Source organism: Loxodonta africana, chromosome 15, assembly GCF_030014295.1.
Source record: "Loxodonta africana isolate mLoxAfr1 chromosome 15, mLoxAfr1.hap2, whole genome shotgun sequence".
NCBI classification, from domain to species: Eukaryota; Metazoa; Chordata; class Mammalia; order Proboscidea; family Elephantidae; genus Loxodonta; species Loxodonta africana.
This window is the reverse complement of record NC_087356.1, coordinates 71,477,408-71,502,905: the sequence shown is the minus strand read 5'-3', so window position 1 is coordinate 71,502,905 and position 25,498 is coordinate 71,477,408. Positions and strand designations below refer to the sequence as shown.

Sequence of the window (25,498 nt, the reverse complement as noted above, 5' to 3'; positions counted from 1 at the left end):
TTGGACAGGTTGTATGCACTGGAAGAGAGTGGGAAGAATGTGAGAATTAGATCTATTTGAGTTCGGCCTGATGCTATCTTACTTGACTCATGATATTTTCTTAAGATGCTTTCTGGTTAATGAAGCCTAACCTCGAAAACCTTAATGATGATTGCATGTTTTCAGAAACATTGCAGACATAATTGCTATTGAGAAACTAAATTTTATATTGAAACAACCTGGTCGTTTTTAATATTGATACTTGTCTGTCACTTTTTTTCTGCAATGAATATTATTTTTCCATTTTGTTTTATTATATGTTCACTACAGAAATCATCATTACCAGTTTTTCCAGCTAGTAAGGAAGAAACCAGGTTTGCAGATTATTTGAGTCAATAAGTTACCTCAGACACTATGAAGGCATTCACTTCAATGAGGTCGTTCTTTCATCTTCCAAGACTGATTGGCCATGAAGATGAGGAACCACACTGCAGTTACTGAGTTCCTCCTGATGGGAATCCCTCATACAGAAGGGATGGAAAATGTGCTCTTTGTCTTATTCCTGGGCTTGTACCTTCTCACTCTGGTGGGGAACCTGCTCATTCTTCTGGCCATCCTCGCTTCCTCTAACCTCCACACCCCCATGTATTTCTTCCTGGGAAACCTGTCAGTGTTTGACATATTTTTCCCTTCAGTGAGTTCTCCCAAAATGATGCTCTGCCTAATGGGGCACAGCCACGCACCATCTCCTTCCAGGGCTGTGCAGCCCAGCTTTTCCTTTACCATTTTTTGGGCTGTACTGAGTGTTTTCTGTACACTGTGATGGCCTATGACCACTTTGCAGCCATCTGCCACCCCTTGCGATACACGGTCATCATGAGCTATCAGGTGTGTGCCATCTTGACTCTGAGCACCTGGTTGGGGAGCTGTGCGCATGCTTCTGTCCTCACATTCCTTGTCTTTAAGTTACCCTACTGTGGCCCCAGTGAGGTGAACAATTTCTCCTGTGATATCCCTGTGATGCTGTCCTTGGCCTGTGCTGATACTTCTCTGGCTCAGACAGTGAGTTTCACCAATGTAGGTGTTGTTGCTCTCATGTGTTTCCTTCTTATCCTCGCTTCTTATATTCACATTGTTATCTCAATATTGAGAATCAGCTCATCAGAAGGCAGGCGCAGAGCCTTCTCAACCTGCAGTGCCCACCTGACCTCCATCCTGCTCTTCTATGGTCCTGTGGTGCTCATTTATCTCCGGCCTGCTTCCAGCCTGTCTCTGGATACTGTGGTCCAGGTGTTGAGTAATATTGTTACCCCTTCCTTTAATCCTTTGATTTACACCTTGAGAAACAAGGATGTGAAGCTGGCTCTGAAAAAAGTGCTAATCCCAGAAGGACATACTTGTTGAGAGTAAGCTTTTAGCTTTTATATCATTATTTGGCAGTTCAAGTCCACCAGGCACTCCTTGGAAACTATACGGGGCAGTTCTACTCTGTCCTATAGGGTCGCTATGAGTCAGAATCGATTCGACAGCAGTGGGTTTGGTTTTTTTTTTTTTTCATTCCAATGTTACCTTGTATTTATTTGGGGCAATTGGACATCCTTTTTTTGTGAATGCTAAGTGGATTTGACACTCAAAATATGAAGCTGAATGAGCTCTGGTGTGAATTTTGTTTTTATATTTACATATTTTTTATTCAAAAAAATCTCTCATACTGCTTGCTACATGCCTGACATTATTCTATGCACTTTAAAAATCCTGGCATATGTAATTACCACAACAATCCTATGAAGTAAATAATACCATTATCCCAATTTTTCCGAGGAAGAAATTAAGGCACTGAAAAGTTAAGAAACTTTCCCATAGTCACAGAGTTAGAAAGTTGCCAGGCTGGGATGTGAACCTTGGGTCTTACCCTTGTACACATGCTGCCTCTGCATTACAGAAATTGTAACATAAATACTCCTTCCAGGAACTTTTTTTCTATTTATATGGAGTGTTCTTCAACTTGCTAAAAAAAAAAAAAAAAAAAAAAAGTAGTTAACTAAATTGGTTCCATTTATTTCTTTCATTTTGTAGTCTGTATCTTGATAGAGGGAATGTTTTAGAGTCTGATATAAAGAAAATCCCTTACATTGTAAAATCCAGGTGATATTCCTATATCTACCGACATGTACTTAGTATACAGGTGATATTCTAGATGACTTGAGTTCTTTCTTTATGACAATGGTATGAATTCTTTAAGAAGGATTGCAAAATTCCATTCATTAAGTCAAGGACTAAATTTGAATTCCAAAACTCAGGTCCGTTAAAACCATAATGATGTTTTATAATATAAATAAATAGCTTTTGAAGAAATTTAGGAAACTGCAAAAATGTAAAGTGAATAAAAATCACTCCTTAATCCTATCACCCAAAGATAAACATTATTAATATTTTGCCTTTTTTCTACCTCTTTTTTAAAAATTTATTTTGTTGCCCTTGTTGAGAATATACACATCGAAACATATGCCTTTTCAACCATTTCTGCTTCTACAATTCAGAGACATTGATTACATTCTTTGAGTTGTGTAACCATTCTCACCCTCTTTTTCTGAGTTGTGCCTCCATCATTGACGTAAACTCACTGTCTTCTAAAGTTCCTATCTAATCTGTCAGGATGCCGTTATCACTTCTAGCCTGTGTAGATAGTTCTTAAATGAGTTTAGTGTTCAAGGTAAACTTTTTATTAGTTAATCTAAATTATTGTTTGGTTTTAAGAAGACTTCAGGGGACATGTTTGGTTTAAGGTTTAAAAGTTATCTCAAGGCAATAGTTTCAGGGGTTCATCCTGCCTCCATGGCTGCAGAAAGTCCAGAGTACATGAGAATGTGAAATTCTGTTCCAAGTTTTTCCCCTTTTGGTCAGGATTCTTCTGTAGAATCTTTGATCAAACGTTCAGTCCTGGTAGCAAGGCACCATCTTGTTCTTCTGGTCTCATGGCCAAAGAGGGCAGTTGTTCATGGAGGCAATTAACTACATGTTCCATTTTCTCCACCTATTCCTGACTATTCTTTCTCTGCTGTTCCAGGTAAATACAGACCAATTATTGTGACTTTGATGGCTACTTGCAAACTATTAAGATCCCAAGTACTATGCAACAAACTAAGAGGTAGAACAGAGCACTAAACGTGCTAATAGGCCAGTTAACTGGGATGTCCCATGAAGCCATGACCCCAAATCTCCAAACCAAAACCCATGAGGGAGGCGACTGAAAACACCATGGCTTGGGTGAGGCGCATGTTAGTCTTCAAAGAGACATCTTTGCTTTTCGACACTTCACAGAGGTCTTTTGCAACAGATTTGCCCAATGCCGTGTGTTTTTTGATTTCTTGACTGCTGCTTCCATTGGTGTAGTTTGTGGATCAAAGTAAAATGAAATCTTTGATAACTTCAGTCATTTCCCTGTTTATCATGAAGTCGCTTATTGGTCAAGTTGTGAAGATTTTTGTTTTCTTTATGTCAAGGAATAATCCATACTGAAGGCTTTCATCTTTGATCTTTGTCAGTAAGTTCTTCAAGTCCTCTTCACTTTCAGCAAGGAAGGTTGTGTCATCTGCATATCACAGGTTGTTAATGAGTCTTCTTCCAATCGTGATGCCCCGTTCTTCTTCATTTAGTCCAGCTTCTTGGATTATTTGTTCAGCATACAGATTGAATAGGTATGGTGAAAGGGTACAACCCTGATGCACACCTTTACTGACTTTAAAGCATTCAGTATGCCCTTCTCCTGTTTGAACAACTGCCTCTTGATCTATGGACAGGTTCATCGGGAGCACAATTAAGACTTCTGGAATTCCCATTCTTTGCAATGTTATGCATTATTTGTTATGATCCACACAGTTGAATGTCTTTGCATAGTCAACAAAACAGAGGAAAACATCTTTTTAGTATTCTCTACTTTCAGCTGGGATCCATCTAACATCAGCAATGATTTCCCTGGTTCCGCATCCTCTTCTGAATCTGGCTTGAATTTCTGGCATGTTCCCTGTCTATATACTGCTGCAGCTACTTTTGAATGATCTTCAGCAAAATTTTACTTACCTGTTATATTAGTGATATCATTCGACAATTTCCCCATTCAGTTGGATCACCTTTCTTGGGAATAGGCATAAATATGGATCTCTTCCAGTAGGTTGGCCAGGTAGCTGTCTTCCAAATTTCTTTGCATAGACAAGTACTTCCAGAGCTGCATCCATTTCTTGAAACATCTCAATTGATATTCTGTCAATTTTGGAGCCTTGTTTTTCACCACTGCCTTAAATGTAGCTTGGACTGCTTCCTTCAGTACCACTGGTTCCCGATAATATGGTATCTCCTGAAATGTTTGAACGTTGACCAATTTTTTTGCTATAGTGACTATGTGTATACCTTCCATCTTCTTTTGGTGCTTCCTGAGTCATATAATATTTTCCCCATAGACTCCTTCAGTATCGCACCTCAGGGCTTGAACTTTTTCTTCACTTCTTTCAGCTTAGGAAATGCAGAGTGTGTTCTTCCCTTTTGGTTTTCCATCCCCAGGTCTTTGCACATGTCATTATAATACTTTGTCTTCTCGAGCCACCCTTTGAAATCTTCTGTTCAACTCTTAGTTCATCATGTCTTCCTTCTGCTTCAGCTACTTGACGTTCAAGAGCAAGTTTCAGAGTCTCTTCTGACATCTGTTCTGGTCTTTTTTTCTCTCCTATCTTTTTAATGGCTTCTTGCTTTCTTCATGTATGATGTCCTTGATGTCATTCCATGCCTCATCTGATCTTCAGTCATTAGTCAAATCCATTCTTGAGATGGTCTCTAAATTCAGGTGGGATATACTCAAGTTTGTGCTTTGGCTCTCGTCGACTTGTTCCAATTTCCTTCAGTTTCAACTTGAACTTACATAGAGCAATTGATGGTCTGTTCCACAGTCAGCCCGTGGCCTTGTTCTCATTGACGGTGTTGATCTTTTCCATCGTCTGTTTTTGCAGATGTTGTTGACTTAATTCCTGTGTATTCCATCTGGTGAGGTCCATATGTATAGTCACCATTTATGTTGGTGAAAAAAGGTATTTGTAACGAAGAAATCATTGATCTTGCAAAATTCTATCATGTGATCTCTGACATCGTTTCTATCACCAAGGCCATGTTTTCCAATACCGATATTTCTTCATTTCCAACTTTTGCATTCCAATCTCCAGTAATTATCAATGCATCCTGACTGCATGTTCAATCAATTTAAGACTGCTGAAGTTGGTAAAAAATTTTAATTTCTTCATCTTTTGCCTTAGTGGTTGTTGAGTAAATTTGAATTATAGTCATATTATCCCGTCTTCCTTGTAGGCATACGGATATTTTCCTATCACTGACAGCATTGTACTTCAGGAGAGATCTTGAAATATTCCTTTTGACGATGAATGCAACTCCATTCCTCTTCAAGTTGTCATTCCTGGCATAGTAGACCATGTGATTGTCTAATTCAAAATGGCCAATGCCAGTTGATTTCAGTTCACTAACGCCTAGGATATCAAAGTTTATATGTTCCATTTCATTTTTGACAACTCCCAATTTTCCTAGATTCATACTTCCTACACTCCACTTTTCGATTATTAATGAATGTTTCAGCAATTTCTTCTCATTTTGACTTATGCCACATCAGCAAATGAAGGTTCTGAAAGCTTTACTCTATCTACATCATTAAGGTCAATTCTACTTTGAGGAGGCTGTTCTTCCCCAGTCGTCTTTTGAGTGCCTCACAACCTGAGGGTTTCACCTTCTGGCACTGTATCAAACAATGTTCCACTGTTATTCATAAGGTTTTTGCTGACTAAATCTTTTCAGAAATAGACTGCCGGGGTCCTTCTTCCTAATCTGTCTTAGTCTGGAAGCACAGCTGAAATCTGTTCTCCATGCGTGACACTGCTGGTATTTGAATTTCCAGCATCACAGCAACACTACAAACAGATGGACATGTAGGGACATAAAGTCTTAGGCTTCCTTAATCCCACCATGCATCCCATCCTGGCTTTTATCAATCATAACCATAAATACAAGTCCTCACTTAAGTCCATCCCTAAGTTCTGTACTTTCTTACATGTTCAAACTGTCCTGTGCTTCATTCATAGTGGCCTCCCTCCTTGTCCTTCCTATTTGTCTTTTGCAAGACCTCTTGGGGCAGAGACAATGCTACAGGTATACCATATCCATTTTTAATTTTCTTTCCTAGGCACAGAATAAGACAGTGTTTCCCAGATTTCGGGTCAGTAGTGCCAGAGTCATGTTATTGTGTTGTGACTAATGGAATGTGGGCTGAAGTGATGCAAACTCTCTGAAGGGAGCTATCTCAGAGGTAGGTCATAATATCATCCCAAGTGTCCTCGTCTCACTCCTTGTGACATTGAGACTTTGGAAGCCATCAAAACAGCCTGTATTTTCTAATCTTCACCTGAAATACGCTGCCCTGAAGAATTTTCCATCTTCAGAGACATTGATTACATTCTTTGAGTTGCATAACCATAATCACCCTCGTTTTCTGAGTTGTTCCTCCATCATTGACATAATCTTGCTGTCCTCTAAAGTTCCGATCTAATCTTCCAATTTGCTGTTGTCACTTCTGCCCCATATAGATAGTTCTTCGAGGAGTCCAGTGATCAAGGGAGATATTTTTTCCTAGTTAATCTAAAATACTGTTTGGTTTTAGGAAGCCTTCAGGGGATATTTTTGGTTTAAGGTTTAAAGATCATCTCAAGGCAATAGTTTCAAGGGTTCATCCAGCCTCCATGGCTCCAGGAAGTCTGGAGTCCATGAGAATGTGAAAGTCTGTTTTACATTTTTCCCCTTTCGATCAGGACCCTTCTGTAGAATCTTTGATCAAATGTTCAGTCCTGGTAGCTGGGCACCAACTAGTTCTTCTGGTTTCATGGCCAAGGAGGCAGTTTTTCATGCGGGCAATTAGCCATGTATTCCATTTCCTCCTCCTATTCCTGACTCGTCTTTCTCTGTGGCTCCAGGCAAATAGAGACCAAATGCCCTGCCTTGGATGGTGACTTGCAAGCTTTCTATGCAACAAACTAGGAGGTAGAACAGAGCACTAATCACATTATTAGGCCCATTAACTGGGATGTCCCATGAAACCATAACCCTAAACCTCCAAACCAAGGAACCAAATCCCGTGAGGTGTTTGGTTGTACATAAGCAGCCTCAGCAGCTACTCTTTTACTGTTGTTGTAAATATATGTATCACACAACTTTTGCCATTCCAACTTTTTGTGGATGTAGAACTTACTGACAGCAATTACAATAATCAGCTGTGCAACCCTACCCTTAACCAATGTGATGTTTCCATCACTGTTAACCCCTCTTTCCCCTCCCCAACTCCCACCCCTGGTAGCCACTAACAAACTTTAGTGTCTATGCATTCTCTTTTCGTGTCTTTTTATATAAGTGAGGTCATACAATATTTGTCATTTTGTGATTGACTTATTTCACTCAGCATAATTTCTTCAAGCATTTATCAAGTCTTTGTTTCTCCTCCTGGATGAGTAGTATTCCATTGTATGTATGTACCACATTTTGTTTATTCATTCACCTGTTGATGAGCATATAGGTTATTTCTACCTTTTGGCTCTCCTGTAGTGACTAAATTTGAACTGGACTCCAGGGTCTGCCTGTTTAGAATTTTTTCATCTATGTCTATAACCACATCTTATCTCTATCATATACCTATGAGGATGTGTATAGATAGATAGATAGAGATATAAATCTCATCTATCTACATGTATCTATGTTAAGAAGAATTATATAGTATGATCATATTTTGAATATATGCTATCTTGTTTTAACATGCTTTGAAGTATTTCAAATGCTGAATTTTTTTGAAAACAGCTCTGTAATTCATATAACATAAAATTGATCTATGTAAAATATAAAATTAAATGTTTTTAGTATATTCACAAATATGTGCATATATCACCACAGTCAATTTTTGAATATTTTCATCATTGCAAAGAGAAACCACATGCCCTAAAGCTATCACCACTTTATGTTCCCGTACCCCAGCCCTATAATAACACTAATCTGCTGTCTGTCTCTATAGATTTGCCTATTCTGGACATTTCATGTAAATACATATACACATACATACATACAACAATTGTAAGGATGGCGCCCGACCAGGCAATGTTTCGTTCTGTTGTGTATGGGGTTGCTATGAGTCAGAACCGACTCAACGGCACCTAACAACAACATACATACATATATACGTATACACACATATGTATATATATACATACATATATATGTATGTACATGTATTTAAATGAAATTTATGTATATAGTCTTTAACTCAGCATAATGTTTTCAAGGTTCGTTCATTTTATAGCATGTATCAGTACTTTGGAAACCCAACCCTGGTGGTGTAGTGATTAAGTGCTGTGGCTGCTAATCCAAGGGTTGGCAGTTTGAATCCGCCAGTGGTCTTTGGAAACTCTATGGGGCAGTTCTATTCTGTCGTATAGGGTTGCTATGAGTTGGAATTGACTCAACGGCCCTGGGTTTGGTTTTTATCAGTACTTTATTCATTGTTTGTATCCATATAACATTCTATGTATGAGCATACCACATTTTGTTTATCCAATCATCCATTGGTATACTTTTGGGTTGTTTCTACCTTTTGGCTATTGAGAATACTGCTGCTCTGAACAGTTGTGATACTACTGGGTCAAGGAATATGAGTTTTGTGTTTTTTAACCTTTTTTATACATATTGTCAAAATACTTTACAGTATCGTCTATAATCACTCCTAGTAATATAGTTTATTTTACCCTTCGCTATGTAAAGCACTGGCCTAAAAGTTGTTAAATTAATAACTCCTGTTTGAATGTACATTTTTATTTCAAATGAGACAGGGTATGTTTTATATATTTGTTTGAATATCTTCTTTAATATGAATCTGTCACTGCCCTTTGTCCATGTTTAATGGGCTCTTAGGTATTTTGTTATTATTTTGTGTTCTTCACAGATTTAGAGTATTAATTTCTCATATGTGTGCATTTTCCTTCAATTTTTAATCTGTCATTTTGTGTCCTTTGTGATATTTTATTTACAGAAGTCTTTACTTTGTATGTAGCCAAACTTATCAATCTTTTCTTTCTGTTTTCCCCCCATTGCTTATAAACTTAGAAATCACTATAATTCCTCTCTGACAAATATTTAATAATTATTCTAGTTTTTTTTTTTTTTAATAAACTCATTGATATACCTGAACTTATTTGATTCCAAAGTGGGAATTTTTCTGCAGTAGTCAATTTCTCATCTTATTTTAATGCCTTTCTGGTATTAAGCTATCTGTGAATTCCTAGGATAAACTAGTCATTGAGATGAGACTTGTTAATACTTGGCTAGATTGCATTTTCTTGGACTCAATTTAGTGGTTCACGTAAAGTTTAATTATGGTTTGGTGGCATATTTTGGAATTAATTTTTAGTCTTAGATTTATTCTCTTAAGAAAACGAATAACATAAATACACTGTTTAAACTTAGTATACTTTAGAAAAGAACACAGGAGAACTCTGTGTCTTGAAATAGTCTGTAAAGTCATCTGACTCTAAGTGTTTTTTTCTAAGTATTTCTTGGAAAATGATTTTCAGTTTTTTCATGACCATTAATCTATTTGGATCTTTTATTTATTTATTTTTTCCTTGGGTTCCTCTTGCTGATTAATACTTTTCTAGTGAAATTTCTATTTTCCCTAAATCAGTGAATCTCACATTTTAGTGTACACAAAATCATTTTAGGTCCTGGGAATTAGAGATTGCAAATTAAAAATGTGGTTACACATGTATGATCATCCAGAGATCCTGACTGACAAAGTCTGAAGAAAGAACCAGAAATCCGTATTTTTAACAAGCATATTTGGGAGATTAGATTAGGCTTTCAGGTTTATTAGGATAAATACATTAATTTTTTCTTTGTACCCATGTCATAATCCCATTCTCACTATACATTTCATTTTGAGTTTTGGTCCTTTTTACATAATTAGATATACTGATAGTGTGACTAGTATTCAGATCTTTCCTGAAAGAAAAACTTCTGAATTTATTTATCAATTTTCTTGATATTTTCCAGTGAAAGTTTTCTGGTTGTATTTTTGCTACTCATTCTTTCCAACAATATCTTTGATATTTATTTGTTTACTTCTCCTTGGGTCTTCTCTCTTGTTTTGAATCAACTAGTAAGTGCATTTATACTCTCTTCATTCAAGTGGTTAATTATAAGGAATTGTACATTTAAAAACACTTTTAAAATTACTACCTTATTCCTTGATTGTTAGAAGATATGGATGATGTGTTTTACATTTTAGAATTTGAAATTTGTGAGGGGGGTGTGGGTAGGTATGTGTGTGTGTCCTAATATATGATCAAGTTGTATCATTGTCTGTACTTAACAGAACTGAAGAGATTTATAATATATCAAATTTAAACAATCACTTTAGGTTTCTTAATCAGAATTTTTTAAACTTCACCACTTGTTTCTTGGTTTTTGTTCTATCATTTATCAGAGAACAATAGTTTTAGCTACCTAAAATTTGATAATATGTAATTCGGAGCATAGAGATTATTGACACATATAAGCTCATTGACGAGAAAAGAAGTCTTTAAATTTTACTATTGTATTTCCAGATGTGCATACTTTTTCACCTCAACCAACTCCTTTTTTCTCCACATCTATTCTCTCTAAACCAAAAAACCAAACCCACTTCCATCAAGTCTATTCTGACTCATAGCGACCCTATAGAACAGAGTACAACTGCCCCAAAGAGTTTCCAAAGAGCGCCTGGTGGATTCAAAATGCCAATCTCTTGGTTAGCAGCCATAGTATTTAACCATTATGCCATCAGGGTTTCTGCCTAGTCTTTCTAAAAAAAATCTAGTGACTCCTTTTTCCTGTTACTAGAAACCCTGGCTTTCTGCTCTTTCTCACCTACGGTACATTATTTACAGATGTTTTCTCTCCTTTCTCCCTTTATCTCCAGCTATCTAGCTGTGTTGCATATTAAGAGCTGTCTCCAAAGAGCTATAGAAAGACACATTGATGGAGAAGTGTGTGTACAGGAGGATGCATAGTATTGGAGGGCAATTGTGGCTAGACAATGATAGGGAGAGATGATCTTATATTTCCTCACTCTTCCTTCTTCTTCAACCTGAATTTTTGGTCACAGGTCAATTTATGTTTAGGCCATGCTTTCTTGTTTTCTCCGTCTCTTAAATAATCCTCATCTGCATTCACAGTTATTGAAGATTTTTACAAAATTATAACATTTTATTAAAATTTATTTTCAAATTATTGGATTCTGTTGTGATGACAAGTTTTGAACATCCTATGGACATTTTTATTAGGAAAGATTGTATAAAGTATGACTAGTATGACACCAGATCAACTCAATTTTAATTTACTTCCTCTTCATGGAGTCTCAAATGTGGATGTATGTAATCTTAGTTTTGAGAGGTAACTCACCCATTTTCAGTACCAGGGTGTAGGAAGCTTACTACTGGTAATATTTAGAGAGTTGCTTTCTGACCTACCACCATATCCCTTATGTACATGTATATGTACATGTAGATGTATATGTACATGTACTTGTATATGTATATGTACATGTGCATATATATACATATAAAAAAAAAAAAAAACCCAGTGTCGAGTCGATTCCAACTCATAGCAATGTATGTATATATATGTACACATTGGGGCCCTGGGGGCCCAGTGGTTAAGAGCTTGGCTGCTAACCAAAAGGTCAGCAGTTTGTATTCACCAGCCACTGATTGGAAACCCTATGGGGCAATTCTACTCTGTCCTATAGGGTCATTAGAAGTTGGAATTAGCTTGATGATAATGGATTTGGTTTTGGTTATGTGTATACATTATTCATTTAAAGAAAATGAAAAACAATCTAATTTTTTTCTGTTTCTTTAATAAATTTTTTTTACCTTTTTCAAAAATAAAGGTAAAAAAATTAATAAAATATCTCCATATTTTTCATGTTTAGATTGAATTTCAATATATTAATGAATTAAATGCAATAAACGAAATTAAGCTCACTATATTTTTTTTTTTATAAAAGGTCTGTCATTGATTAAAATGACAGTGAAAGAGCTGTATAACATAAGCTAGATTAGTTACCTTCTCTCAATCTGTGAGTCTCGATTTGTAAGATAAGTAAGAATCTCTGCCATTTATCACTCTTTATAAGCAGTATAAAAAGTTTTTGCTTATTTTCTTCCTTTTTCGATAATAATAAGCAAAAAGTTTCTGGATATAAAAGCAAATATATTTTCTTCACCCAATAGTATTTAAAACCTCGATGGTTTTCAGGACTATACTCTTCACTGTAAATAATGTTAGAGTTAAACTGATACATTTAGCAACATGCATACAATTATTCTGCAAGATATCTACGCATGAAAGGAAGGATTTCTATATTTCAGAATCTCCTAGTCTTTGACACATTCTAGGGAATTCAGCTTCTGTTAACTTTAATATTTCACAGGCCAAGCTGTTTTAGTCTTTTTAGGCTCTAAAACCACCTGTTTGCACCTGCCCTACATAAAGCCTAAGATTTCCTTAAGCCTACTATGCTTCTCATCCTGGCTATTCTCAATCATGACCATAAATCAAAGCCTTCCCCTTACTCTATCCCTAAGTTCTGTACTACCTCACATATTCACACTGTTCTATGCTTTCTTCAAAATAGCCTCCCTCCCAGTCCTTCCTAATTGTCTCCTGTAAAAACTCTTGGAGCAGAGACAATGTTATGTGTATACCATATCCTGTATTATTTTTCTTTCCTAGGCACAGAATAATAGAGCATCTCTCAGATTCATATCAGTTGTGTCAGAACCATGATATTGTGTTATGGCTAATAGAATGTGGGCAGACATGATGCAAACTCTCCTTTGTATTGAAGTGAGTTATCTCGGATATCGCTTACAACACCATCGTGAGTGACCCTCCTCTTCTCACTCCCCCTGACATGGAGATTTTGGAAACCATTTGATGTAGCCTGGATTTTTTAATATCCACCTGTAGCAGAGCTGCCCTGAAGAATTTCATCTCATTTGGTGCTCATCATGACTAAGAATAAGGGTTTGTTGTGTTTAACAATTGAAAGTTTGGATTCAGTTGTTATTGTGACATAGCCTATTGTCTTAGTTATCTAGTGCTGCTGTAACGGAAATACCACAAGTGGATGGCTTAACAAAGAGAAATTTGTTCTCTCGCAGTCTAGGAGGCTAGAAGTCGAATTCAGGGTGCCAACTCCAGGGGAAGTCTTTCTCTCTCTGTTGGCTCTGGGGGAAGGGCCTTGTCATCAATCTTCCCCTGGTCTAGGAGCTTCTCAGTGCAGGCACCTTGGGTCCAAAGGACACACTCCCCTCCTGGTTTTTCATTCTTGGTGGTAGGAGGTCCCTCTCCTCTCTGCTGGATTCTCTTTTTTATATCTCAAAAGAGATTGACTCAAGATAGAACCTAGTCCTGTAGATTTCATCCTGCTTCCTTAACATAACTGCCTCTAATCCTACCTTATTAACATCATAGAGGTAGTGTTTACAACACCTAGGAAAATTACATCAGATGACAGAATTGTGGACAATCACACAATATTGGGATTCACAGCCTAGCCAAATTGACGCATATTTTTGGGGGACACAATTCAATCCATAACACCTATCCTATATAACTCTCATATTTTATTGTAAATAAGACTTGTACATACTTACTCTCTTAAGAATGTTACCTACATTTCCTGTCTTAACTGAAAGCATACTATTCCTTTCAGTAAATTTTTATTTACTTCATCTGAAAGTTCTTTACATTGCAAAAGACTAGGTCTGTGAGTTATTTTGAAAGGCAAATGAATTGTCGATCATACCTTTGAAATGTCAAATAACCAAGAATGTAAATATTTACATAAAGTTTCCCAATTTTTAAATGTTACAACTAATTTAATATAAAAAGTAAATCTATAATCCAAAGGTTACCTGCAGAGTGTCAAGTTGGAATCTTCTGCAGAACCCCTTCTTACTTGGAGGTTCATCCAGCTCTTCTATCTTCTTTCCTTATCATCATCAGCTATTCCCATAGTCATGCCTAAATATTCACTAAAGTCTTTGGAAGAAACAGAACACCCTTCCTCCAACCCAAGCACTGCTCCAATATTAGGTGATTTAAAAGTCCTCAATGATGACCTATACATCACCCTACCTTCAAGGCTTTATCTCAGGTGCCCTTATAAAAAAAAAAAAAAAAAAAAAGCTTTATCTCAGGTGCCCTTACCTCCACTTAATTTCAAGATCCCAACCAAGCGTTATTCCCTGGATCCTGCCATAATCTTTACCATCAATCTATTTGGCCCACTCCTGAAATACCAGATATGAATAATCCCACTCTGAATATAGACCCATTGTCTTCCATCTCTCATTCCATTTTCCCTCTAGACTTTCTCTTCTCAATGGAATCTGCTGTCCATAGTTTTTCTTTGTCACTATTTTCTCCTGGTTCTACCTTCTTCTCTATTCAACTTTGAATATATAACTCTTCTGGTTCTCTTTTCCTCTACATTCAGCATAGGCTTATTGATGCCTATTCCCATCACCCTCAGTGCCCCCTAAAACCTGATTCACCAATTAGAACTGTTGAAAAGTCACCTGGCAAAAGGAAGCTTAAAAGACAAGAATATGGGAACAGAGGGAATCCTAAAATGTGAATAAATTCTAGGGTCTTTATTTTACAAGTCAGCTGTGCCATTGCATTTATTGTGGGAACAGAGCTTTCATGTCTGGTTTTAAGGGCTAGATATAAACTGTGCCCACAGAGATAGCTCTTACTCCTTTCAAAATTTTTGAAACACTAATTATGTTCAGAAATTCCTTGAAGACCAGACAAAGATTCTGATTTCAAAATTACATTACAAAACACGTACTTCTGGGATTAGGAACCAATAGATAAATCCTAGCAGAAGAAAATACATGCCATTTTTACCTTATCTTTATGTCAACACTTACTGGATATGGGTCTTGAGTAAGACATATAACATCGTGATCCCCACTTTTAGTGTGACATGATCTCTGGAAAATTGCACTTTCAGCCAATGATTTTTTTTCATTGTGGTAAACATAAATTTATCAAGGCCTTTACCATTTCAACATTCTTCACATGTACAATTCAGTGATATTAATTGTGTTCTGTGACATTGTTTTCATCATATTGTGTAACTATCACCACTACTGGTTTTCATATTTTTTCCATCACCCTTAATATAAGCTCAGTGTCCCCTAAGCAACCAGCCCCCCTTTCCTCTTCCCTCCTTCCTGCCCCTGGTAAGCACTAATAAAAGTAGGCCTGTATACACTTGCCTATTCTAGATATTTCATATAAGTGGGATCATACAATGTTTGTTCTTTTGTGACGGACTTGTTTGATTTAATGCAACATTTTCAAGGCTTATTCATATTGTAGCCTGTATCAGGACCTATTTCTCTTTATGGCTGAGTAATATTTCAATATATATGTATTCTACTTTTTGTTTATCCATTCATCTATTGATAGGCATGAGGTTGTTTCCACTTTTGGGCTACTCTGAGTAGTACTGCTGTGAACACTGTTGTAAAAGTATCTGTTCGAGTTCCTGCTTTCTGTTCTTTTGACCATCACGCACTGATTTTGATTCACGATTTAGCTCTGTAAATTTTATAATTAGGGAATATTTTTCCAAACTCCGACATTAATTGAGATGTCACAAGTATATATATATATATATATATTTATATTTATATATAGTATGTATATGTGTGTGTGTTCCTAAAAAAAAAAAAGTTCCTAGGTATTGTCTAATTTCTGCTTTTCATAAAAATTTTATGGGAAATAAGAAAAGACTAATTCAGAGACTGCTATCCAAATATTTAAAATCACAAGGCCATCCTTAAGTCTAAATGACATGTTTTGTAGTTCTATATGATAGATCCAGACAGAAGGTGAGAGGGAAGGAATATTTTCCCAGTGGAACAGGATGACTCTACCTCTGTGGGTCTGAATAAACGGAAAAGAGAAATAAATTATTATACATACGAAAATCTTGCAGAAATGTCATCAAATATTTCAGGGCATAAAAACATTTCTGGTATCATTTCTTTCTACCTCTTGTAAATTCTCATATAGCACTCTATCCTCAGCTCCTTCTTCCCACTTAATGAACTGCTTTAAATCATATCCAAAGATAAGTGTACACCATACAGGAAAATTGATTAAGATACTTGGCATTAAAAGGTTATGAAAGACTGTCTAGTTCATATTGACTCTAAGTTGAGAAACCCTCTCTACTTCATCTCTGATATGTATTTAACTCCTTCAGAGAAGCAGGCATCCTTGACCACCAGCTAGCTTGTGCCACAGTTTGCATATTCACTAAAAATCTCCATTTATTTTGGAACAAAATGGAGTTATAAATGCATTGGGAAGAAGGAGGGAAGAAAGGAAGATCTCCACCCTAATTGCTCCCTCTGTTCTGCAGACTTTCCAGTCAGGGTCCCTAGGGGAGAGGGTGTCAAAGGAACAGTAAAGATACTTATTCTCTTTTAAGGTGTTGATTGCTGCTCCTTCACTCAGGGGCCAGAAGCTCTGCTGGGTCTACATTTTCCAGGCCTAAGTGGCTGAGTCTAGCAAAAATGAGTGTTTAGCTATTATGGCCTCAGAGATTGGTTCTCCTGTTCCACAGCATCTAAAGGCAAAGGAGACAGTGATGGGGTGGATCAGGGTCTTGTTCTCAGCCTGTGTCAGCCATGTTTCCATTCTGTAAGCAGCTTTTCTCTCGGGCACTTTCTTCTCATCTTCCCCTCATCTTTGGACAGGTCGTATACATTAGAGGAGAGTGGGAAGAATGTGAGAATTGGATCTGTTTGAGTTTGGGCTGATACTATCTTAGTTGACTCCATGATGTTTTCTTAAGATATTCCCTGGTTAATGAAGCCTAACCTCAAAAACCTTAATGATGATTGCATCTATTCAGAAACAGTGCAGACATAATAGCTATTGAAAAACTAAATTTTGTATTGAAACAATATGGTTGTTTTCAATATTGATATTATTGCTTTTTCCTACATTGAATATTATTTTACCATTTTTTTTTTATTATATGCTCCCTACAGAAATCTCCATTACCAGTTTTTTGGCTGGTAAGAAAGAAAGCAGGTTTGCGGATTATTTGAGTCAATAAGTTACCTCAGACACTATGAAGGTATTCACCTCAGTGAGGCCATTCTTTGATCTTCCAGGACTAACTGGCCATCAGGACTATGAGGAACCGCACTCCAGTAACTGAGTTTCTCCTGATGGGAATCCCTCATGCAGAAGGGATGGAAAATGTGCTCTTTGTCTTATTCCTGGGCTTGTACCTTCTCACTCTGGTGGGGAACCTGCTCATTCTTCTGGCCATCCTCGCTTCCTCTAACCTCCACACCCCCATGTATTTCTTCCTGGGAAACCTGTCAGTGTTTGACATATTTTTCCCTTCAGTGAGTTCTCCCAAAATGATGCTCTGCCTAATGGGGCACAGCCACACACCATCTCCTTCCAGGGCTGTGCAACCCAGCTCTTCTTTTACCATTTTGGGGGCTGTACTGAGTGTTTTCTGTACACTGTGATAGCCTATGACTGCGTTGCAGCCATCTGCCACCCCTGTGATACACGGTCATCATGACCAATCGAGTGTGCGCCATCTTGACTCTGGGCACCTGGGTGGTGAGCTGTGTGCATACCTCTGTCCTCACATTTCTCGTCTTTAAGTTACCCTACTGTGGGCCCCAATGAGGTGGACAATTTCTTCTGTAATATCCCTGTGATTCTGTCTCTAGCCTCTGCTGACACCTCTCTGGCTCAGTCGGTGAGTTTCACCAATGTAGGTGTTGTTGCTGTCATGTGTTTCCTTCTTATCTTCACTTTTTATACTCACGTTATTTCAGTATTGAGAATCAGCTCATCAGAAGGCAGGTGCAGAGCCTTTTCAACCTGCAGTGCCCACCTGACTTCCATCCTGCTCTTCTATGTCCCTGTGGTGCTTATTTATCTCCGGCCTGCTTCTAGCCCGTGGCTGGATTCTGTGGTTTAGGTGTTGAGTAATTTTGTTACCTCTTCCCTTAATCCTTTGATTTACACCTTGAGAAACAAGGACGTGAAGTTGGCTCTGAGAAAAGTGCTAATCCCAGGAAGATGTGCTTGTTGAGAGTAAGGTTTTATGTTACTATCTGCCTTTTCAGTGTTGACTTGTGTTTATCTGGGGCAAATAGTTATTCTTGTGATTGCTATGTAGGTGGGACACTCAAAACATGAAGCTGAATAAATTCTAGTGTAAATTTTGTTTTTATGTAATTTTTTTTCAACAAAATCTCTCACGGTGCTTGCTACATGCCTGGCACTATTCTATGCACTTTACAAATCCTGACACATGTAATTACCACAACAATCCTATGAAGTAGATAATATAATTATCTCAGTTTTTCTGAGGAGGAAATTAAGGCACTGAAAAGCTAAGAAAATTTCCCAGAGTCACAGAGGTTAGAAAGTTGCCAAACTGGGATGAGAACCTTGGTTCTTACCCTTGTACACATGCTGCCTCTGCATTACAGAAATTGTAACATAAATACTTCTTCCAGGAACTTCTTGTCTATGTACATGAAATGTTCTCTAACTTACTAAAAAAAAAAAAAAAAAATCTGTAGTTAATTAAATTTGTTCCATTTATTTCTCTCATTTTGTAGCCTATATCTTAATAGAGGGATGTTTTAGAGTCTGATATAAAGAAAAGCTCTTACATTTCAAAATCTAGATGATATCCATGTATCTACCAATATATAGTTAGCATAGAGACGATGTTCTAGAGGACTTGAATTCTTTCTGTATGAAAACCATATGAATTCTTTAATAAGGACTGCAGAATTCCATTCATTAAGTCAAGGACTAAATTTGAAGTGCAAAATCCAGACCATTTAAAAACCATATGATTTTTAATAATATAAATAAATAACTTGGAAGAAATTTAGGATACTGCAAAAATGTAAAGTGAATAAAAATCACTCATTAATCCTATCACCCAAAGATAAACATTATTAATATTTTGCCATTTTTTTCTACCTCTCTTTTCTTCAAATTTATTTTGTTGCAGTGGTTGAGAATATACACATCAAAATGTATGCCTATTCAACCATTTCTGCTTGTAGAATTCAGAGACATTGATTACATTCTTTGAGTTGTGTAACCATACTCACCCTTCTTCTCTGAGTTGTTCTTCCCTCATTGACATAAACTCTCTGTCCTCTAAAGTTCCTATCTAATCTTTCAAGTTGCTGTTGTCACTTCTGTCCCATATAGATAGTTCTTCAATGAGTCTAACGCTCAAGGCAGACATTTTTTCCTAGTTAATCTAAAATATCGTTTGGTTTTAAGAAGGCTTTAGGGGATATTTTTGGTTTAAGGTTTAAAGATTATCTCAGGGCAGTAGTTTCAGGGGTTCATCTACCTTCTATGGCTGCAGAAAATCTGGAGTCCATGAGCATGTGAATTTCTGTTCTCAATTTTCCCCCTTTTGATCAGGATTCTTCTGTAGACTCTTTGATCGAATATTCAGTCCTGGTAACCAGGCACCATCTAGTTCTTCTAGTCTCATGACTAAGGAGACAGTTGTTGATGGAAGCAATTAGCCACACATTCCATTTCCTCCTCCTATTCCTGACTCTCCTATCTCTGCGGTTCCAGGCAAATAGAGACCAATTGCCCTGCCTTAGATGCTCCCTTGCAAGCTTTTAAGACCTCAGGCACTATGCAGCAGACTAGGATGTACAACAGAGCACTAATCACATTATTAGGCCCATTAACGGGTATGCCCCATGAAACCATAACCCTAAACCTCCAAACCAAGGAACCAAATCCCATGAGGTTTTTGGTTGTACATAAGCAGCCTCAGCAGCTACTGTTTTGTTGTTGTTGTAAACATATGTGTCACACAACTTTTGCCAGTTCAACTTTTTTCAGATGTACAGCTTAGTGATAGCTATTATAAAAATTGGCTGTGCAACCCTACCCTTAATCAAAGTGATGTTTCTGTCACCATTAACCCATCCTTTCCCCCTCACTCTCACCCCTGGTAACCACTAATAAACTTTGGTCTGTATACTTGTGCCTTTTCTTGTCTTACAATATTTGTCATTTTGTGATTGACTTATTTCACTCAGCATAATTTTTTCAAGCTCCATCCATATGTAGTATACATCAAATTTTTTTTTTTCCTCTTGGATAAGTAATATTTCATTGTACATATGTACCACATTTTGTTTATTCTTTCATCTCTGTTGATGGGCATTTAGGTTATTTCCACCTTTTGGCTCTCTTATTAGAGACTAAATTGGAACTGGACTCCAGGTTCTGCCTGTTTAGAATATTTTCCTCTGTATCTATAACCATATGTATACCTGTATCATGTATCTATGAGTAGGTGTATACAGACAGAAATGGAGATGTAAACCTTATCTACCTACATGTGTATATATGTTAAGAAGAATTATATAGTTGTGATCATATTTCATATATATACTTTCGTGTTTTAACATTGTTTGAAGTATTTTGATTGCTGTAATTTAAAAAAAAGAGCTCTATAATTCATGTAACATAAAATTGACCCATTTAAAACGTAAAATTATTTTTTCATATATTGACAAATATGTGCATACATTACCACAATTTTTGAATATTTTCATCATCACAAAGAGAAACCACACGCCCTTTAGCTATCACCCCTCTCTGTTCCCACTCCTCAGCCCTATGATAGCACTAATCTGCTGTCTGTCTCTATAGATTTGTCCAGTATAGATATTTTATATAGATTTGCCTACTCTGGATATTTTATGTAAACATGTATATATGTAGTCTTTAACTCAGCATAATGTTTTCAAGGTTCATTCATTTTGTGGCATGTATAGTACTTTTTTTTTTTATAGTACTTTATTCCTTGTTTATATCCATATAACATTCTATTGTATGAGCATACCATATTTTGTTTATCCAATCATCCATTTGAATGCACATTTTCATTTCAAGTGAGGCAGGATATGTTTCACATATTTATTTGATTGTCTTCTTTAATATGAACCAGTCATTGTTCTTTTTCCATGTTTAATGGGATCTGGGGAATTTTGTTATTATTTTGTGTTCTTCATAGATTTAGAATATTAACTTCTCATATGTATGCGTTTTCCCTCAATTTTTAATTTACCCTTTTGTGTCATTTGTGATATTTTATTTACAGAAGTCTTTAATTTTTATGTAGTCAAATTTATCAATTTTTTCTTTCTGTTTCCCCTCCATTGTTTATAAACTTAGAAATCTCTAATTCCTATCTGATAAATATTTAATAATTTTTCTAGGTTTTTTTTAATAGACTCATTAGTATACCTGAAATTTACTTGATTCCAAGGTGGGAATTTAATTTCTGTTTAACTCTGTAGTAGTCAACTCCTTGTCTTATTTTAATGCTTTCAAATGTAAACAATAACTTTAGGCTTCTTAATTAAAATTTTTTAAGCTTCACGACTTGTTTCTTGGTTATTGTTCTATCATTTATTGTAGAATAGTGGTTTTAACCTCTCTAAAATTTGATAATATGTAATTTGGAGCGTGGACATTATTAACACTTACAAGCTCACTACTATTGGATTTCTAGATGTGCATTCCTTTTTACCTCAACCAACTCCTTTCTCTTCCACACCTGTTCTCTCTCGTGACTACTTTTTCCTGTTACTAGAGACCCAGCTTTCTGTTCTTTCTCACCTACAGTACATTATTTACAGATGTTTTCTCTCCTTTCTCTCTTATCTCCAGCTATCCAACTCTGTTGCATATTAAGAGCTGTCTCCAAAGAGTTGTAGAATAGCACATAGAATGGGGAAGTGTGGCTATACAAGGATGCATAGTACTGGAGGGCAATAGGGGCTGGACAATAATGGGGAGAGATGGACTTATATTTCCTCACTCTTCCTTCTTCCTCAACCTGAATTTTTGACCACAGGTCAATTTATGCTTAGGCCATGCTATCTTGTTTTCTCTGTCTCTGAAATAATCCTCATCTGCATTCACAATTATTGAAGATTTCTACTAAATTGTGACATTTTATTAAAATTTATTATCATATTTTTGGATTCTGTTGTAATGACAACTTTGAACATCCTTACGGACATTTAATCAGGAAAGATTTTATAAAGTATGGCTAATATGACACCAGATCAACTCAACTTTAGTATAACCTCCCTGTATTAGAAAATTTACTTCCTCTTCATGGAATCTCAATTTTGGATGCATTTCATCTTAGTTTAGGTAGGTAACTTGCCGAGTTTCAGTACCAGGATGTAGGAAGCTAACTATTGGTTATATTTAGAGAGCTTCTTCCTGACCCACCACCAGATCCCTTATGTATATGTGTGTGTGTGTATATATGTATATATACACACACACACATATATATAAAATAATATAAGTATATATAAAAATATTAATACATATATAAATATATATTAAAAAAAAAAAAAACCCGTTGCCGTCGAGTTGATTCCGACTCATAGTGACTCTATAGGACAGAGTAGAACTGCCCCATAGAGTTTCCAAGGAGTGCCTGATAGATTCAAACTGCTGACCTTTTGGTTAGCAGCCGCAGCACTTAACCGTTATGCCACCAGGGTTTCCATACACACACACACATTGGGGCCTAGTGGAGCAGTGGTTAAGAGCTTGACTGTTAACTAAATAGTGGGCAGTTTGAATCCACCAGCCACTCCTTGGAAACTCTATGGGCAGTTCTACTCTGTCCTATATGGTCACTATGAGTTGGAATTGGCTTGACGGTAATGGATTTGGTTTGATTATATGTACATTCATTTAAAGATAATGAAAAACAAACTAATTCTTTCTGTTTTTTTTTTATTATTATTATTGTGTTTTAGATGAAGGTTTACAGGACAAACTAGTTTCTCATCAAACAGTATACACTTTTTTCTATGACATCTATGACACGCCATATCAGCCCTCTCTTCTCAACCCTAGGTTCCCTATTACCAGCTTTCCTTGTCCCTCCTGCTTTCCAGTCCCTGCCTCAGGGCTGGTGTGCCCCTTTAGTCTTATTTTGTTCCATGGGCCTATTCAATCTTTGGCTGAAGGATGAACCTCAGGAGCCACCTCATTACTGAGCTGAAAGTGTGTCCGGAAGCCATACTCTCAGGGTTTCTCTGGCCTCTGTCAGACCAGCAAGTCTGGTTTTTCTTCTTGAGTTAGAATTTGTTCTACATTTTTCTCTAGCTCTATCTGGGACCCTCTCTTTTGATCCCTGCCAAAGCAGTGAATGGTGGGAGCCGGAAACCATATTGTTTTACTGGACTCAGTCTGGTGGAGGCCGTGGTAGATATGGCCCATTAGTCCTTTGGACTACTCTTTCCTTTGTATCTTTAGTTTTCTTCATTCTTCCTTGCTCCTGAAGGGGTGAGACCAGTAGAGTATCCTAGATGGCCTCTCACAGGCTTTTAATTCCCCAGATGCTGCTCACCAAAGTAGGATGTAGACTATTTTCTTTATAAACTTTGTTATGCCAATTGAGCTAGTTGTTCCCCAAGATCATGGTACCCACAGGCTTCAGCCCAGCAATTCGCTCTCTCAAGGAGTTTAGATGTGTCTGTGGAGCTACCACGAACTTGCTTGCACAGGTTGTACTGGTCTCCCCAGTATTGCGTACTGTCTTACCCTTCACCAAAGTTTCCACGTATTTGTTGTCAATTAAGTGTTTTTTCATCCCCGTCCCTCCCCTCCCTCATAACCATCAGAGATTGTTTCTTTGTGTATGTAAACCTTGCCATGAGTATTTACACTAGTGGTCTCATACAATATTTGTCCTTTAGTGACTGACATGTTTCACTCAGCTTAATGCCCTCCAGATTCATCCATGTTATGAGATGCTTCACAGATCCATCGTTGTTCTTTATTGTTATATAATACTCCATTGTGTGTATGTACCACAGTTTGTTTATCCATTCCACTGTTGATGGACATCTAGGTTGTTTCCATCTTTTTGTTATTGTGAACAATGCTGCAATGAACATGGGGTGCATATGTCTATTCATGTGACAACCCTTATTTTTGTAGGATATATTCCTAGAAGTGGGATTGCTGGATCATATGGTATTTCTATTTCTGCCTTTCTAAAGAAGTGTCATATCGTTCTCCAAGATGATTGTATTATCTTGCTTTCCCACCAGCAGTGCATAAAAGTTCCAGTCTCCCACAGTCTCTCCAACATTTGTTATTCCCTGTTTTATTGATTCTTGCCAAAAATGCTGGGGTAAGGTGATATCTCACTGTGGTTTTTCTTTGTATTTCTCTAATGGCTAGAGTTCATGTGCATTTCCTCAGGTGTCTGTCAGCCACTTGAATGTCTCCTTTGGTGAAGTGTCTGTTGATTTCTTTTGCCCATTTTTTAATTGAATTATTTGTTCTTTTGTTGTAGAGGTCTTGGATTTTCTTGTAGATTTTAGAGATTAGATCTTTGTTTGATTTGTAACAGCCAAAAATTTTTTCCCAGTCTGTAGGTTCTCTTTTGGCAAAGTCTTTTGAGAACCATAAGTGTTTAATTTTTAGAAGATCCCAGTTATCTAGCTTATCCTCTGGAGCTTGTGTGTTTTTGGTTGTGGTTTGTATCCTGTTAATGCTGTGTATTAGGGCCTCTAGCATTGATCCTATTTTTTCTTCTGTGAACTTTAAACTTTTTGGCTTTATATGTAGGTCTTTGATCCATTTTGAGTTAGTTTTTGAACATGGTGTGAGGTATGGGTCCTGTTTCATTTTTTTACAAATGGACACACAGTTTTGCCAGCACCATTTGTTAAAAAGACTGTCTTTTCCTCATTTGATGGACTTAGGGCCTTCTTTCTGTTTCATTAATAAACTATCATCTTCATATTTTTCATGATTAGATTGAATTTCAACATATTAATTAAGTGCAATAAATGAAATTAAACTCACTAAAAGGTCTGTCATTGATTAAAATGACACTGGAGAAGCTATATAATGTAAACTAGGTTAGTTATCCTCTCTCAGTCTGTGAGTTTGATCTGTAATATAAGAATCTCAGCCATTTGTCACTCTTTACCAGCAGTGTAAAAAGTTTTCTCTCATTTTCTTCCTTTTTCAATAAGCATAAGCAAAAAAGTTGCTGAATGTAAAAGCAAATACGTTTTCTTCACCCACTTGTGTTAAAAACTTCAACTGGTTTCAAAACTATACTCTTTTCTGTAAATAATGTTAGAGTGAAACTAATACTTTTAGCAACATGCATAAAATTATTCTGCATGATATCTATGCATGAAAGGGAAGATTTCTGTCTTTCAGAATCACCTGGCCTTTTACATATTCTAGGAATTTCACCTTCTGTTAA

General features: G+C 36.7%; 2 pseudogenes; both read left to right on the top strand.

Moving 5' to 3' along the window:
• The first annotated feature begins 366 nt into the window (after window positions 1-366).
• On the top strand, window positions 367-1,383 carry LOC100674650 (olfactory receptor 10D3-like; annotated as a pseudogene).
• A 15,057-nt stretch (window positions 1,384-16,440) lies between these two features.
• On the top strand, window positions 16,441-18,236 carry LOC100674939 (olfactory receptor 10D3-like; annotated as a pseudogene).
• The last annotated feature ends 7,262 nt before the right edge of the window (window positions 18,237-25,498 follow it).